We start from the raw sequence: 19134 nt of genomic DNA on the forward strand, positions 1-19134 counted from the left end.
CCCTAATTGTCTTCCGAATAATGGTCAAGACTAAGGAAGAGCGGCAGTACGGTCACAACCCTCGCTTAAGTGCATGTGCGAGAGTGGCCGTGGCCGGACAGGTGCATTGTAGCTAAATTCTTTCAGGTTGCCCTAGGCAACAGGGGATTTCCCACTAAGATAGCAGAGCACTCGCTAGTACTCATATAACTAGGGTTATAGGCAGGGCTTGACATTAACTTTTTGGCTCACTAGCCACTGTGGCTAGTGGTTTTCCAAAGTCACTAGCCACTCTGCATTTTCACCAGCCAAAAATCAACACACAAAATAATTTTTTCTTCAATACATTCCCATTTTGTAGCGTGGTGATGAATATGTTTAAAATCAAAATGCATATCATCGGTATCATGTTCCACCATGAATGCATGAAAGGGGGGGGGGGACGTTGTTTCTGATGATTGATTACCAATAACGGCATTCGTTATTGTAGCATCATACACTGATGTGTCATGATGTCATGTATGTTGTGTATGTCATAAATGTCACTATAAATTGAAAATGGGGGACCCTGATGTAAACAAGACAAACGTCTTTCTCTGGTCTGCATCCCCTTAACAATTGTGTGTATTGAGCCGTACTGTATTGTACCCATTCTGCAATCTGTTAAATAAAGTTTTCATTCATTCATCAGCTGGTTGGCTATGCTAACAAGGCCTGATCAGCATGAAATCGTTCTTACCTGTGGCCGGTTGGATCCCAAAAAGGATTTCCCAGTTATTGATCGCCATCTGGTAGATCGATATGTCCATTGGCTGACGCTATATTCCTTTACTGCATACTGAATTCGGCGTCGCAAAAGGTATTTCATGCGATCTGATGAAGGCATAGCTTCACGCTAACAGAAAAAGTAGGCCTGAATGAAACAAATTTACATCTGGTCTGAAAACAAGGAGTACTCCATTCTCGAGACAGCACCACTACCAGGATCTGGCCGGTAATGCACTTTCCGAATTGTTGTGGGAGTTGTAGTATTATGTAGTATCACTTGGATTGACTTAATTATTGCCGATGCCTTTTGTAGACTACAATGTTTTTTTTTCATAGAAAAAAAGTCACCGGCCAGTGTGGCCGGTAGAATGACGAAGTTACCGGCCACAGCCGAATTCTACCAGCATTTGGCCGGTGGTCAGGTGTTAATGTCAAGCCCTGGTTATAGGATAACCTTCGTTACAGTCTGGTTACTGTATAGGATAACCTTCGTTACAGTCTGGTTACAGTCTGGTTACAGTCTGGTTACAGTCTGGTTGTTAGGGATTGTAATGCGACCCCAATTGCACGACACAGACAGGTAATCAGTTACCAGAGTTAGCCAAAACAAGGGCATGATTTATTAATACACAAAAATAGCACTGACCCTTTAAGGGTAAAAAACACTAAAGTCCAGGGCCATCATTTATCAACAATGCTTAGAAAGTGTTCTATTTTCGTTCTTAAGCACAAAATTTCGAATGTGTGTACGTACAGAAAAATCGGGATTTATCACACGTGCGTACACAGGTTCTACGCACACTCCGTGTTGATAAATACCATTTGTTCTACGCTCCGCGCTCGTGCACGATTTTAAGTATTTGCATATAGAACCGCCCGTAATTAACCATATACGGTAATGAAACACCCCCATGAAATGTGGAAAAGTGGACTAAGCCGAGCGAAGCGTGTTATGGGAGAAATACGCGACAGGCTGACAGACATGTACACGTACAGTGATGTCGGATATGATATCTATTAACTTCCTAAAGACCATTGCTGCCTGGGCAGCGCAAACACTAATAAAGACCGTTAACCACTGTTTGCCATTGGTGTCATTAATAACCATGCTGGAATATGCCTTTTCTTCGTTTTGTTCGATTAATACCCAGGGATTAAAGTTCTCCGTAAATGTTCTACCTGCATATGATTTGTAGAGGAATACAATCTATTTTGATGTCGGTATTAGGTAGCCTATATAAACAATAATACAAGAGCATATACAAGAACAATGAATCTCACTGCCATGTAGCCTATGCCATGTGTAGCCTGCCTATATGTGATCAATACAAACTTGAACTTGAATTCCATCATGTCTGTGTGCGGGAGCTCACAAGGCTGTTGTCACAATGTAAATAAAAACGTGCACTGAAAAGTTACAGTATGTAGTTGGTTGATTATTTGTATGCCAGTCAGTAAACCCTTGCAAAAAGCATCCGTTTTATTTAATGAATTGAAAACATGCAGCATTGCCTTCCTCCCGGCATGCAGCAACGACATGTGCGCATCAGGCAAATGCACATCACTGAGAGGAATCCCTTTCTATTCACATAACTGCATTTGTGATGGAGCTTTGACAGCTACATGGGTGGTACAGTAACAGTCTATTGCTCGATCCATCTCCAATATCACGATGGACCATGCCGGTGGCCAAAGACACGAGGGTGGAGAGGACTTGAATCAATGTGCATGGGGATGGCATTTGTGCGTTTTGTTCCACGCTCCAATTTCTGTCTCAAATTGCGGTACAAATGAAGGAGGTGTCTCGGGTATAGCGGACTCTAGTTAATATTATGTTCTCTCTGCAATTAGACTGCCCCTCATTCATTCATTCATTCATTCCTATCTGCTATATCTGAAAACAGTTCCACGCGAGTGCAGTCAGTGCACCCCATAGTATTCCGATAACGCTATATATAAACCATGCTGCATTCATTCGAAAAGAAAGACCTATTCCAAATGCTATATTTATAGGGTTTGACAATTACACTACTGTCGCTATTTTACAATGAACTATAATGAATTACGGGTCATACAGAACATGCCAGTGTTGAAACTAATGCACGGAAGCTTATTTCCGCGTTGCAATATTCATATTCTACCACCGGGCGCCAGGTACGCACGGTCGGAGCTGTGCGTAAATATATGCACAAAGTCAAGCACACGTTCAAATTGATAAGTCCCACACTTTGCTTAGAAATTATCGTACACACGGGTTACGCACATATCTGTGCGTACGCACCATTGATAAATGAGGGCCCAAGAACACAAAAATAGCAGCACTGTGCCTTTAAAGGGCGACCAAAAAGGTACACAGGAATCCTCTAGAACACGGGCATCTTCCCGACCAGAACGCTGCCGACGGGCAACGCAGCAACCAGGAGGTCCAAGGGGAATGGGGTGAGAACACGGGCATCCTCCCGTGGAACAATAGAGAGTGATGAAGCGGTCTCACCCCAGGAACGAGGTCCATGAAGAGGGAGTAGGGAAGTAGCTGGCACGACGTCTCACCCCAGAGACGCGGTGGTAGATGGTAGCAAAGTTGAATGGCACGACATCTGAAGTGGGAACATAGGGATCCTCCCATGGAAGTCTAGAGAGCGAAGACGATGACCCACTCCAGGAAACGGTTATAGGTGGTAATGTACAGAGACGACCTGGCAGCGTGTAGCTTTATGCCAAGCAAGCAGTGCAAAAATTTACCGTAGTGGCATGCAGTAATGCGCCTTTCATTTTCGCGGAAATAGGCTGTCTATTGCCATTCTCTTTGACAAACTCTAACCTTAACCAGCTCCTTAACAACGCCTAAACTTAACCGTTCTAACCTTAACCAACTCCGAAACAATGCCTAACCTTAACCTTAACCTGAACCATGCCTAACCTTAACCATAGAAATTATATTGCCATTCTCTTTGACAAACTCTAACCTTAACCAGCTCCTTAACAGCGCCTAAACTTAACCGTTCTAACCTTAACCAACTCCGAAACAATGCCTAACCTTAATCGGCGAAAGAATACACGTTAAAAAAAAATCACGTTAAAAAATATTTTCGATGGGATTCGAACTCGCCAGCAAACAAGCCATAGGATCCACAGCCATGTGTCCTTGCCAATTGAGCTATTTGTTGGATACTGAATAAGGGGCGGTGACTTATATATATTGAGCTCCGCTCGTGTCGCATGCGCGGGCACCTCGCGCGAGCACGCCGGCGCACGCACGCACCTGAGCGAGCACGCCGCCGCCGGTGCACGCACGGTAGCATTTGTCTGAAAAGAAGGGCGCTTTACCGCACTAGCGTGCGGTGACGAATGCGGAAGCATTTTTGCACTGCTTGCTTGGCATTAACGTACAGGCATCCCTGGCAAGGAGTGGAAGGCAACCAGCAGTACTAATACTTTCCCGAGGAGCTGATTGCCAACCACTCACAGGTGCGTTAGGAAGAAAGTTCGGCACGCCCCCTTGTTGGGCAGCATGCAGTCCTACCCAGCCCTCACACTGGTTACAGTCTGGTTACAGTCTGGTTGGAATCTGGTTACAGTCTGGTTACAGTCTGGTCTGGTTACAGTCTGGTCTGGTTACAGTCTGGTTACAGTCTGGTCTGGTTACAGTCTGGTTACAGTCTGGTTAGAGTCTGGTTGGAGGAGGAGGAGGAGGAGGGAGAGGTGGAGGTGACTTGGCGCACTGGCTTTTTCCTACATTAAGGACTGGAGGCAAGAGCTGCAGTGAGGCACTACTCAGAATACTGGATGCCTCCCTGCGCCTCTACCAATCTCTCCCACATTCTTGAGGAATCAATAATCGCAAATTAATCATTCTGCCCAAGGCACTTCCAGAGAGAGAGAGAGAGAGAGAGAGAGAGAGAGAGAGAGAGAGAGAGAGAGAGAGAGAGAGGGAGATTGTTTGCATGGAGATAACCAGGCAATCGTGTGCATAATCACAAAACTTTAGTGGTTTGAACCTAATTAAATGTTAATCGATGTTATGCCAGTTGTTTGGGATGAGTAATCATTGTTATTGTCGTGATTGCTGCAGTGCCCTTGTTAAGAGACTCTAAATATAATTTCTCATAGATAATATCCAAGCCTGGAACCAACCCCTTAATCACCAACCCACGCCCACTCTCTGGGTGCTACAGTTAGAACAGATAGAGTTTGGCCTTTTTGATATCTAAGGCAGCAGGCATAGTGGAATTCATCAAATGTGAAACAGTCCATTCTGAGCGGTGAGGAAAGTCATGCTTTCTTTCTTTGTTTCATTGTCGGCTATTCTCATAAGCTTGTTACCTTTACATTTAGTCATTTAGCTGATGCTTTTATCCAACACGACTGTACAACAAGTGAGCAGGAAGGGTACAACTCTGGCAGCTAAGGGTAAGTAAGATTGTCAAACAGTGCCAAACTTGAGTGCTACAGTACAGTCTTGAGTGCTACAGTATAGTACAGTCTTGAGTGCTACAGTACAGTCTTGAGTGCTACAGTACAGTATTGAGTGCTACAATAGTACAGTATTGAGTGCTACAGTACAGTCTTGAGTGCTACAGTACAGTACAGTATTGCGTGCTACAGTACAGTATTGAGTGCTACAGTACAGTACAGTATTGAGTGCTACAGTACAGTATTGAGTGCTACAGTACAGTACAGTATTGAGTGCTACAGTATAGTACAGTATTGAGTGCTACAGTATAGTACAGTCTTGAGTGCTACAGTATAGTACAGTATTGAGTGCTACAGTACAGTACAGTATTGAGTGCTACAGTATAGTACAGTATTGCGTGCTACAGTACAGTACAGTATTGAGTGCTACAGTACAGTATTGAGTGCTACAGTATAGTACAGTATTGAGTGCTACAGTACAGTACAGTATTGAGTGCTACAGTATAGTACAGTATTGAGTGCTACAGTACAGTACAGTATTGAGTGCTACAGTACAGTACATTATTGAGTGCTACAGTACAGTATTGAGTGCTACAGTATAGTACAGTCTTGAGTGCTACAGTACAGTACAGTATTGAGTGCTACAGTACAGTACAGTTTTGAGTGCTACAGTACAGTCTTGAGTGCTACAGTACAGTACAGTCTTGAGTGCTACAGTACAGTACAGTTTTGAGTGCTGCAGTACAGTCTTGAGTGCTACAGTACAGTCTTGAGTGCTACAGTACAGTACAGTCTTGAGTGCTACAGTACAGTACAGTTTTGAGTGCTACAGTACAGTCTTGAGTGCTACAGTACAGTCTTGAGTGCTACAGTACAGTCTTGAGTGCTACAGTACAGTACAGTATTCTATCCCCAGGCCATCAGGCTGCTAAACGAACAATAATCGCTAAACGAACAATAATCACTATGCAACAACCATCAAATGCACACAGCACACACACCCACACGCACACACTCACTCAAACAAACAACACACTGCAGCACCCACTCTCCACACTTTAGATCACACAAACACACTTACACTTTATATTTATTGATAAAGGATTTGCACTACAACTCGTACACCTACTGTGAATTGTACCTAAATTGCACCTCGTCCCATTTCTCCATTTCTGCCTTGCACTATATAGTATTGTATATTAGTACACTGCACAGTATTGTATATTGTATGGTAACTATGTCTATTCTGCATCGAACATTGTACATATGTCTAAACTGAACACTGTGACCTCATTTTTTTACTTCTAATTTTACTATGTTATTTTATTTCATACTTATCTTGTCTTGCACAGTCTCTGGAGCGCAACAGTAAGAAGCATTTTGTATAAAAGTATTCTGTACTTCTGTATGACAACTATTAAAGAAACTTGAAACTCTTGAGTGCTACAGTACAGTACAGTCTTGAGTGCTACAGTACAGTCTTGAGTGCTACAGTACAGTACAGTATTGAGTGCTACAGTACAGTCTTGAGTGCTACAGTACAGTACAGTCTTGAGTGCTACAGTACAGTACAGTATTGAGTGCTACAGTACAGTCTTGAGTGCTACAGTACAGTACAGTCTTGAGTGCTACAGTACAGTCTTGAGTGCTACAGTACAGTATTAAGTGCTACAGTACAATACAGTCTTGATTGCTACAGTACAGTACAGTTTTGAGTGCATAGTAGTGTAACTGAGTGGATTTGAACCTGGGACCATAGGATCCACTAACGGCCGCACTAACTGGCTGGGCTAAAGGGTCAGACCCGTTAGCAGGTGCTGGTTGACCGCAACCGACTCATTAGTAGTTTACAGTAGTATAGACATATTAGCATAGTAGGTAGTAATATAGCCACAGTAGATTCATTAGTAGCAAAGTGCATACTAGTAAAAGACAGTACGAAGGTTATCAACTGGGCACTTTGATTTGCCCTCAGTACTCCTCATTGTCCCCCACCCCTGACTATAAAACCATCTTAGTGTGTTAGTTTTGTTAGTGAGTTCTTCACACTGTAATGTTGACTTTGTGTTGCTGGGTGGTCTGACTTTGCAGAGTGAAGTTACCCCTCTGATCTAGGATCAGCTTTCCCTCCCCAAATCCTAATCCTAACCATTCGTGTGTAGGGGAGATAACTGACCCCAGACCACATCAGGATTTATAGTCACAGTAGAACGCTGCGTCAGCCAATCAGCTTCCAGGGTGGAAACTTCCAACAAATCTAATGCTAAATAGTAAATAATACATATATGTGAATGGAAAGCGCTAACAACTGTCAATCAGGCATGATCTGACCACGCCCCCGCAATCCAGAGAAATGGCCTGAGCAGCCAGATGAGCTGGTTTTCAGCTTGCTTTTATAATAATTATTTATGTTTTTTAATCATAAATAAATATGTGGCTGAGTGGTTAATAACCCATTTTTATGTGACAAACTCATATTTATTTTTGCTTTACCCAGACGTCCCCTCCCAAGGGAGAAACTACAGTACATCACTGGTGGGGGACGACATCTTTACTTGTTTTGACAACTAGTAATGTAGGTGGTGATACCACTCATTCCACTGTTGCACTCGTTCTAAGTCTCTCTGGATAAGCGTGTCTGATAAATGCTTAATGCCTATTGTAAAATGGCATTTTCCTGTGTGTGAATGAATGAATGAAAACTTTATTTAACAGATTGCAGAATGGGTACAATACAGTACGGCTCAATACACACAATTGTTAAGGGGATGCAGTCCAGAGAAAGACGTTTGTCTTGTTTACATCAGGGTCCCCCATTTTCAATTCATATCGACATTTATGACATACACAACATACATGACATTTATGGCATAGGGACATACAGGTATTTAGTACTGATACATTTGTGACATAAACTGTATTCAAATATGCAGCACTGTTACCCATAGATCCTGACAGAGTATATACATATGATGGGAAGGGGACTGTACATTAGGAGGGGGTGGGAGAGAAATATACATACGGTGGGGAGAGAATATATACATGCAGTGGGGAGGAGACTGTCTATTAGGAGGTGGTGGGGGGTTTGGTCATTTACGGTGGCCAGTTTCGAATTGCAGCCTCCTGTAGGTGCTCTTTAAGAGCGGTTTTGAATGTGGGTAGGGATTCACATTCCTTTACAGCTTTGGGTAGGGTGTTCCACATTGATGTGGCATAATTGCGAAACGTGTTTAGTCCCTTGTTTGAGCCGAATCTGGGTTTAACATGATTTGTTGAGCTTCCTCTGGTGTAGTGGTTGTGGTATTCACTGACCTTTGGGAAGTATTTCGACATGTACATGGGTACCATAGTCGTATAGTGTATCTTGTAGACCAGGCCCATTGCAAGTTGCTGTACTCTGTCGTCTACTCTAAGCCATCCTAGGTTGTCAAAGTGGGCAGGGGTGAGGTGGGTTCTGGGGGTAAGGTCAAGTAGTAGTCTGACCAGTTTGTTTTGTGATGTTTGTAATCTTGTTTTTAGCGCCTTTGAGGTGCTTTGGTACCATGAGGTGCAAGCATAGTCGTAGTACCCTTGAATGAGTGCTCCTGCCAGAGTCTTCAGGGTATTCTTGTTTACCAGAGAGGAGATCCGGTACAAGAATCTAGTTCGTTGGTTGACTTTTTTTATTACATTGGATGCCATTCTGTCACAGGAAAGATTTGCCTCTAGGATGGAACCCAGGTAGGTAATTTCGTCTTTCCTTGTGACAATATTGTCACCCACTGTAACTGAGAAGCCGTCGGTCTTGCTGAGTTTGTTATTTGAACCGAAGAGAATTGACTCTGTTTTGCCCATGTGTAATGATAGTTTGTTATCAGCGAGCCATATGCAGATTGTGCCTAGTTCCGAGCTGAGGTTTTTTTTAACCTGCAACTTGTTCTTGTCAGAGACCAGCAGGGCTGAGTCGTCCGCAAACAGGAACAAGTTGCAGTCACAGGCTGACGACATGTCATTTGCATAAATTAGGAACAGTAGCGGTCCTAGTATGCTTCCTTGTGGAACACCACAGCTCACTGTGAGGGGGGGGGGGGGAGATAGAGTACCGTTTACCTCTACCATCTGTTCTCTCCCCTCCAGGTAGGATTGCATCCAGCTCACTGATAAACTATCAAAACCAATTGCATTTTAGCTTGTCAATCAGAATGGAGTGATTGACAGTGTCGAAGGCCTTTTGTAGGTCCAGCATGACCATGCCGCAGTATTTGCCCGCGTCCACCTCTTGTTTGATGTGGTCGTTCAAATATAGGAGGCATGTGTCAGTGGAGTGGGACGTTCTGAAGCCAGATTGGAATTCGTAGATTAGATTTTTTTCCGCCAGGTACTTTTCGACCTGTTCGTAGACTATTTTCTCCATGACTTTCGAGATGGAGGTAAGAATAGAAACAGGGCGGTAGTTGCCTAGGTCTAATTTGCTGCCCTTTTTGTGCAGAGGGGTCACTCTCGCAATTTTGAAGTCCTTGGGGACGTGTCCCTGTTTTATAGAGAGGTTTATTATGTGTGTGATGACTGGGGTGATGGCGGCTGCTGAGTCTCTGAGGAATTTGGAGGGGATGTTGTCATGGCCAGTGGCCTTGTTAGGTTGGAGGGCGCTACATTTTTTGAGTACCTCATCGGTTGTTACCATTTCAAGTTTGAAGTAGGCTTTGTGGACCCCTAGGTTTTTGTAGTATGCTACTATGTGTTCTACCCCATAATGCCCTGAGTGGGAGGGTAGTTTGTTTACCAGTGTTGTGGCTATGTTTGTGAAGAAGATGTTTAAGTAATTGGCTACATCCAGCTTGTCTGTGATGAGCGTGTTGTCCGTCTTTATGTTTATGTTTGAGAATCTGGTTTTAAGTTTTTTACTGCAGCCTAGTTGATTATTGAGTAATTTCCAAAGTTCACGTGGTTTGTTTTTGTTTTCCTCAGTTTTGTCATTGATGAAATTTTTTGCATTGTTTCTAGACAAGGAGGGGTTGTCTCAACACTGAGAAATTATGAATTATGTACATAGTGTAGTTTCTGCAGTTCAGCAGTGACAGGAACCCTCCATATTAAAACGAGCCATTCAGAATTGCAGCCACAATCAATGTAGTTAGTAATGCCTCGTATGTGCGCGTAAAGAGATCTTGGAAAAATGTGTGTGTACAAAATGGTGGCTTGCTTGTAAACTTAACTCTAATTTCGACCTAAAGTTTGACCTAAAATATCTGGATTGTGAGTCATATTTTATATGACAACCAGCGCGGTTTGACAGTTTGATATGAATTATGTTCAACGGTACATGCTTGTACATCATTGCTAGATGTACGATAATTATCTTATTTGTACGATAAAAGTGGCTCACTTGTTACAGACACAGAAACAGCCCATTGAGAACAGGACAGAAACAGAGGGGTATAGAGGCTGCTAGAATGAGAACAGGGCTGAAACAGAGATGTATATAGGCTGCTAGAATGAGAACAGGACTGAAACAGAGAGGTATAGAGGCTGCTAGAATGAGAACAGGACTGAAACAGAGAGGTATAGAGGCTGATTGAATGAGAACAGGACTGAAACAGAGGGGTACATGTATAGAGGCTGCTAGACTTAGAACAGGACTGAAACAGAGAGGTATAGAGGCTGCTAGAATGAGAACAGGACTGAAACAGAGAGGTATAATAATAATAATAATGGCTTGGATTTATATAGCGCTCTTCATGACACCCAGAGCGCTTCACAGAGTCCATTATTTGTTCATACACAGTCATACCGGTGGTAAGCTACAATTGCAGCCAGAGCTGCCCTGAGGCAGACTCACGGAAGCGTGGCGAATAATCATCGCCTACGGCCACGCCGACCACCACCAACATTCATTCACATGCATGGCCGCCTAGTTATAGTTGAAAGTGGGGGTGCAAGAATATAATTTTTATTAAAAAATATTTTTTATTATAATTTTTTTTTTTTGTTTTTTTTTGACAGGAAAGGGGTGGTTTGGAGGGGGTCCGGCACGACCCCCTCCATGGCAGATTTTTTTTTAAATGTAATGAACCTGTACGTGCAATTTCCTGCAATATAGAGCCTTCAATCTTGACCAATAAAGCTGCTCTTTTCACTATAAAACTCAGTTTATATTGCAGTATGATAGCCAATTACTATAATAATAATATATTATATATATACACTGTATATTGATTTTTCGCTCATTCATTTTTATTAAATCAATCTCCTTTCAAATAGGCCAAGTTTTTAATAAGAAAGAGAAAAAAGATATATTTCCATTACCTGTAAATCTTGTGTCTCTTTCTCTCCTTCTCTGCCTCCTCCCTGAGTCTGCAGTGCACAATCATGACATCGATCAAAAAAAAAAAAAAAAAAAAAAAAGTAAAAAAAAAAAATGGAGGCCCCTCGTCACTATAGGCCCACGGGCCGCGGCCGTCGTTAATCCGGCCCTGCTCGTCTGCCATATAGATAGCGATAGCGTTAACGTTTGGAAATGAAGTCAACGTCATCCAGCTGAGCTCACACCACATATCTAGATAACGTTAGCTAGCGGCTAGCACTAAAGCTAACGCCAACCAGATAGGGAAACGTTATTATTATTTATTCGAGGAAACCGTATGACCAGATCGCAATTCGGGACCGTGAAACACTTTTATGTATTGCGTGGTAGAACCGTAGAAGTTCTACTACCACTCAATAGTAACTTATGTCTAACATAATCCTTTTATTTGAACAACTTACTGGAAAAGCCTGCCTGTTACCAATACTATGACACACTCTGTGGGCTTTGATATTTACACTGACTCGTGCAGCCAGACTGCAGCGCTGTGAGGCAGTGAGCCAAGGTCTACGCGCTGGAGATGGGAGGAACTGGATCAAACCATAATGGGGCAGGGGGGGGGGGGTTCGCAATCTTTGGAAACTTAAAAACGTGTTATTAAGTGTCATTGCGTATTATTAATTTGATTGAAATTACGTAGTTATGGGCTTATGGTTAGATTTATATATTGGGGGGGGGTATATCATATTTTTCATATGATCAAAAAGTGGTGGAGCAAGATCATATCCTTGCTCCCCCAAGTTCAATAGTCATAGAGCAGCCGCTCCCGGTGCTCTTAGGGCCAGGCGGCTATGTTCACATGCATACACATTCATACGAGGCAAGTAGGTTAAGTGTCTTGCCCAAGGACACAACGGCAATGGGATGGACATGGGCTTGAGCGGGATTCGAACCACCAACCCTTCAATCATTGGACGATCATTGGACTGAAACAGAGAGGTGGCTGCTAGAATGAGAACAGGACTGAAACAGAGAGGTATAGAGGCTGCTAGACTTAGAACAGGACTGAAACAGAGGGGTATAGAGGCTGCTAGACTTAGAACAGGACTGAAACAGGGAGGTATAGAGGCTGCTAGAATGAGAACAGGACTGAAACAGAGGGGTATAGAGGCTGCTAGACTTAGAACAGGACTGAAACAGAGAGGTGGCTGCTAGAATGAGAACAGGACTGAAACAGAGAGGTATAGAGGCTGCTAGACTTAGAACAGGACTGAAACAGAGGGGTATAGAGGCTGCTAGAATGCATCATCTAAGTGGGCTTTCTTTTCAGCAAAAATCTTCAAAGATATGTTAAGGGCCCTCAAAGATCTATATATGAACTTGTTGAAAAGGACTACAACAATATGGTGGACAAAACTAACGACAGAAATGCATATTTTGTAGTCCCTTTTACTACACACACACACAGGAGGCTAGGAGATGGGAGGGGGGAGAGAAGAGTAGAGAAGAGGAGCGGGAAGAGGAGAGACAAGGGGAGGAGAGGAGAATAGAAGAGATGAGAGGGGAGTGAAAAGAGGATAGAGAAGGGGAGGAGAGGAGAAGAGAAGAGAGGAGAGGAGAGGGGAGGGAGGGGTTGAGAGAGGAGAGTAACAGGACGGGAGAAGAGGAGAGGGGAATGAAGGAGAGAAGAGGAGATGGGAGATGTGATGAGAGGAGAAGAGAAGAGAGGGGAGGAGATGAGAGAAGAAGGGGGATGAGACAAAAGGAGAAGAGGTGGAGGAGAGGAGAGGAGTGAGATGAGAGGAGAGGAGAGTGGAGGAGATGAGAGGAGAGAAGAAGGGGGATAGAGAGAAAGGAGAAAGGGAGGGAGACACATGCTAAACGACATCTGTGAAGGGAGGGGCAGAGAAGAAGACAGGGGGACATGTGTGCATCATATGTAGGGGTGATAGAGAGAGAGATACAGAGAGAGAGAGAGGGGGGGGGGTGAGAGGCAGTAGAGAAAGTTGGAATCAAGTTGGTGCATCCGATACTACCTTTGTGTATCTCTTACTGTTAATAAATCCACTGCTATTGCCTATAATCTCTCTCTCTCTCTCTCTCTCTCTCTCTCTCTCTCTCTCTCTCTCTCTCTCTCTCTCTCTCTCTCTCTCTCTCTCTCTCTCTCTCTCTCTCTCTCTCTCTCTCTCTCTCTCTCTCTGCATAGCAACGGTTGTAAAAGCAGAATCCCATATAGGCCCATAGCAACCAGTGCTGATGGTGTAGACTGTAGAGCCTATAAACACTCCATTTTATTTTTCAGAGAGACCCTGGAAATAATATCACCATAATATCATCTCTCTCTCTCTCTCTCTCTCTCTCTAGGGCAGGGGTGGGCAATTATTTTTCCCGGGGGGGGCGAATGAGCAACTGAAAATATGTTGGAGGGCCGGGCCAGAATTCCAAACTCAATTATGCATAATATACATTTTATTTCTATATAAAAAGCAGTAAATGGCATTGTTTTGACCCCTGGTAATAGTGTATGTTATTATTTGGCAATTAAAAGGTGAGGTTAGCTTTCAAAAATATCATTTATTCAAATAGAATTTATTTCCAAAATGATAAACAAAATGTGAAACATTAATAACAAAGGGCATGTATGAACAAGTGCTATACAAATAAAGTTATTATTTTGAGTTTCATATACTATTGAAACAAGGATTTTCTTAGCTTTCTAAAGACATCACATCACACACAGTTTTGTAGCCTTTTTTACTTTACATGCCTATATTAAACATTTAAAGGGGAACTATTTTACTATTTCTTTCACTATTTGGGCACTTTTACACAATTCCTGTGAGTCTATGGAACACCTCTGTAATATATATATTTTTTTTATTCATTGTTTTGTATTTCTAATCAAGTCCTCAAAAACAGCATTTTTCTACCTCAAGATCTCGAGCTGTTTTGAGGCTGGGCTCCTAAACCACTGCGCCGGGCCGGCCCCCCTGAACATTAACATGCAGCCTGGGCTCCTAAACCACTGCGCCGGGCCGGCCCCCCTGAACATTAACATGCAGCCTGGGCTCCTAAACCACTGCGCCGGGCCGGCCCCCCTGAACATTAACATGCAGCAGTGACTATATGACATCACATATAGGGCACATTTTCAAATGACTCAGTTCAGTGAGGGTGAATATTGTGAGAGGAGAATTGGAAGAATGCGCCAATATGAGAATTTTGAGACATAGATCATATTAATATAAGTTCACATAGCTAGGAAACGATGCTAAACACTCAAAAAGGCCATTTATAAGATAGTTCCCCTTTAATGTTTTCAGAACTGTGCAAAAAAAAGAATAAAAAAAGATCAAGTGTCCCATTTCACTTGTTATATTTCCACATTTTAGTGTTCTTCAGTTCTTTTTTTTTTCATTCAGTGTGATAAATCCAGTCTCTGTTGAGCTTTAACAAGTCCATCAAAGTCAAAAAAAATAAATAAAAAGTATTTAAATTCTTTTTTATTGCTAATTAAAATTAAATAAATTTATTTATTATTTAAATGCCTATATATCATATTCGACGCAGATGGTAGGCTATATATAGCTCATTTTGTTATTAATCTTATTAAACTCACCTCCGGTTTTGGGGATATTAGCCTCCGGATTCTATTGCCCCCTTCCCTCTGGACAGTGTCCCGGCAATACTCCCCGTGTATTCTGTTATTATAACAAACCGACCCTCTGATTGATTCAGTTCTCAATAATAGTCAGGCCAGACTTGCTGAACAACTATATGTGACGTCCCCCTCTCCTCCATGTGTGATGGTGAAGCTCCTGTCAGTGGCAGATCCTGAATTCTACCTTTTGGGGATCATCTGAAACGGTGTTCTGCGAAATTCTACTACCTGCTGGCACGCATGGCGCACATTGGCGCACGCATGCCACAATCGTTCACACTGTAGTGATTGTTAATTGTACATAATTCACCCACGGAACTATTGTTAGGAACAAGAGTTCCGCCCGAACATTATAGGAGGTGGCACTTCCTGCCACCACGGGTCAGTCGACTGCACGCAACGTAGCAGTAGCATGTTGTATTTGTGTACCCAATAAATGCTGTTCGCTCTACCTCGAGCTACCGTCTCCGTCTCCCATCTCTCGGCACTACACTGGTGACCCCGACATTGGTCTCGCTGAAGTATCAGGGACCGAACCGAACATGGCAAACGATGCCGTTATTATTCGATTGCCGGAGTTTTGGGAGCATTCTGCGGCGGCGTGGTTCGCGCAAACAGAGGCGCAGTTCGCCCTACGAGGGGTTGACGACGACGCCACGCGATATTACCACGTCGTCTCGAGCCTCGGGAGCACTACAGCGGCGAGGACGGTAGGCTTCATAACAGCTCCGCCTGCACGGAATAAATATGAGGCGTTTAAGACGCACCTACTCAGAATATTCGAGTTGTCACAGTCAGAGCGGGCCCGACGCTTGCTGGCTATGCGAGGCTTGGGGGACAGCAAGCCTTCGGAGCACATGGAGGTGATGTTAAACCTGCTGGGTGCAGAACGGCCTGATTTCCTGTTTATCGAGCTGTTTCTCAGGCACATGCCGCCACACGTGCAGACGGCACTTGCCAATACAGCGACTGCTGATCCCCGTGCTTTAGCAGAAGAGGCTGACTGCTTCTACCTGGCCACTCGACACTTTGCCCCAGGGCTAATAGCCTCGACATGCGGTTACACGCCGCAGGGGGGAGGGGCGAGGAAGATCAGGAGCAGCGCTGCCGCAGGCCTGTGTTATTACCACGCACGTTTCGGCGCGAGGGCGACAAGATGCCGTTCCCCTTGCACTTTCGGCATAACGCATAAACGCAGACACCTGCGCCCAGTGGCAGCGGTGAGCGCAGGTATGTCGAACCGGCTGCTTTTCATTAGAGACACACTCTCCGGTTGCAAATTCCTCTGCGACACCGGAGCTCAGAGGAGCGTCCTGCCGGCTACAAAAGAGGACACCGCCGGCGATGATAGAGGTCCACGCCTGACGACCGCCAACGATACCCCTATCCGCACCTACGGTACAAGGACCGTGGAACTGTGTTTTGGGGGCCAGCGGTTCACGTGGGACTGCATCACGGCCGACATTTCGTTCCCACTGCTCGGGGCAGATTTCCTGGGTGCACACGGTCTCCTCGTGGACATTAGACATGGCCGCCTAATAAACGCACAGACACGGGCTTCGTTGGCATGTGTCCGCGATGAGGCGACATACGGCGGCCTTCTTACAGCTTTCACCGACCACGGACCCCTCACGTTTTCTGAGTCAAAGGTAGCGGAGCCATGGTCGGCACGACAAGAGCTCACGTACGATTCCGAGTGCGCCGCGAGACACGTCGCCGAGAGGCCCAACGTCGTCATCGGAGCTGTACAGCCGGACCTCGACTACGTCCACAGGGGCTCGGAACAGGCCTCCGACCACGACATCCAGGCCCTCGGGACTGCAGATTCCAGTCTACGCCTGGAGGACGTCGCGATTGGTCACTCGGGTCCGACACTGCTGAGTGACCTGTCCACCGGACACCCTAGCCCACAGGCCCCTGAGGACTGGCGAAGGCTCGCCTTTGAGGTGGGGTACAACCACCACAAGGTTGAACCCGCCCACGTAGACATTTCCCAGCCCTTAGAGCTGGCCCTCTCCCCCCGCCGAGGCCGCCCGCCGCTACCCCGGGACCCGCCAACGACGGAGCCGCCGTTGGCCTCGTCGACGTCTGCGCCCCCGGGTGTCAGGGAGGACACGGGCGCTTGCGCCGCCCCTACCTCCCCGCCCCTGGCTTTCCGCACTCACCGTGGCCGGTTCATGCCCCCGGGCGCCGTGGAGGGCGCAATCGCTTGCACCGCGCCCCGGGTTGTCCGCTCACGCCGCGGCCGGGTCGTTGTCTCTCCCCGCCGTGGAGATTTTGACCATGGTTGAATTCTGGGGGGGCTTGTGTAGTGATTGTTAATTGTACATAATTCACCCACGGAACTATTGTTAGGAACAAGAGTTCCGCCCGAACATTATAGGAGGTGGCACTTCCTGCCACCACGGGTCAGTCGACTGCACGCAACGTAGCAGTAGCATGTTGTATTTGTGTACCCAATAAATGCTGTTCGCTCTACCTCGAGCTACCGTCTCCGTCTCCCATCTCTCGGCACTACAACACTACAATATCCTGCCACCTTGCTGACGAACGTCTTGTTGAGTCTTGTTGTTGATATATCTTAAACAATATCTTAAACATATGTTTTTCATTGCACCTTTTGAACTGTATATGCATGTAAATATTTGCATGTAATTGGCTTTGCAGCCGAATGTATTTGTAGATGATAAAATGTCGGTACACCTGTTGGAATTCGGAGTGAACTATAGGGTGACGTCACCCAGCTGTCCAAACATATAGGCGATTCGCGCTACGGCAGCAGTTCTCAGCAGAGTAGTAGAATTTCGCAGAACACTGGCTCGGACAGGTGACAGGCAGCGCGACTCGAGTGAGCTGCTCAGCAGCCTCGGCTGGAGATGCATCCTGCTGCAGGACCACAGCACCGACACTCTCAGGACCTTGACACTTTGCGGACCCACACTCTCCAGACCCTCGCTCCCATTGGCTGATTTGGGTCACGTGACCATCCCACTCCAATTCAGCCATTGGGTGGGACGGTCACGTGACCCAAATCAGCCAATGGGAGCGAGGGTCTGGAGAGTGTGGGTCCGCAAAGTGTTGCGGTCCTGAATGTGTCTGTGCTGTGGTCCTGCAGATGGATACTATTGCTCGGCTGCGCAATGCATTGGTTTGTGACGTCGCCCGATTTTTTTAATTTTAAATATAAGAGGGTATTGGAAGGAGGCATTAAATGAACAACATTTAAAACATTTTTTAAATAATAATCTTTGAAAGATAAAAAATTAAAAATAATTTTTATTTTTTTTTATCTTTGAATTGCAGGACATTGTTTTGTTGTTGCGGGACGTGGGACAAACGGCCCAATATCAGGTGGTCACCCTATTCTGAGCATGTCTCCTCATGTTTGGAAAGTTCTCCTCCTTGAGAGCAGAGTAGAACTATAGCAGTGATGCTGACTTAAAGTGTTCTTTCAGTAGTGAATCAGACTGCAGGTCAATGAGTTCAAGCTGAACATCATCACTATCAACACTGCAGGTAAAGGGAGAGGAAACCAGCCAGTGGCGGTTGGAATGCCCCACGGGCCCTGAGGCGAGATTGACAGCTCTTGACAGCTCGGGCCCCCCCCCCCCCCCCCCCCCCACCCACACCACCTGACCCGGCACCGGGACATCCCTCCCTCCTCCCACGTGTGCGCAACACGGACATTAATAAGAACGCTTCAATAAGGAAAGTCACGGAGCATGGAGGGTCACCGGGACATCCCTCTCCTCCTCCCACGTGTGCGCAACACGGACATTAATAAGAACGCTTCAATAAGGAAAGTCACGGAGCATGGAGGGTCATAAAAAAATAAAGTGATCAAATCGCTTTTGTCTTCTCTCTTCTACTGTGAAGCCAAGCTTGGTCATGCAGGTCTCTCTCCCATCTCTCTCCTATGATCCCAATATCTCTCACACACAATTCTGGAAATTCCTGGAATAGTGGAATAAAACAGGAAAAACGTTTCAGCACCACGGAGAGTGTTCTCTGCACTGCAGCGGCGGTATAT

This window comes from Notolepis coatsorum (assembly GCF_963971535.1).
Source record: "Notolepis coatsorum genome assembly, chromosome: 7".
Lineage (NCBI taxonomy): Eukaryota > Metazoa > Chordata > Actinopteri > Aulopiformes > Paralepididae > Notolepis > Notolepis coatsorum.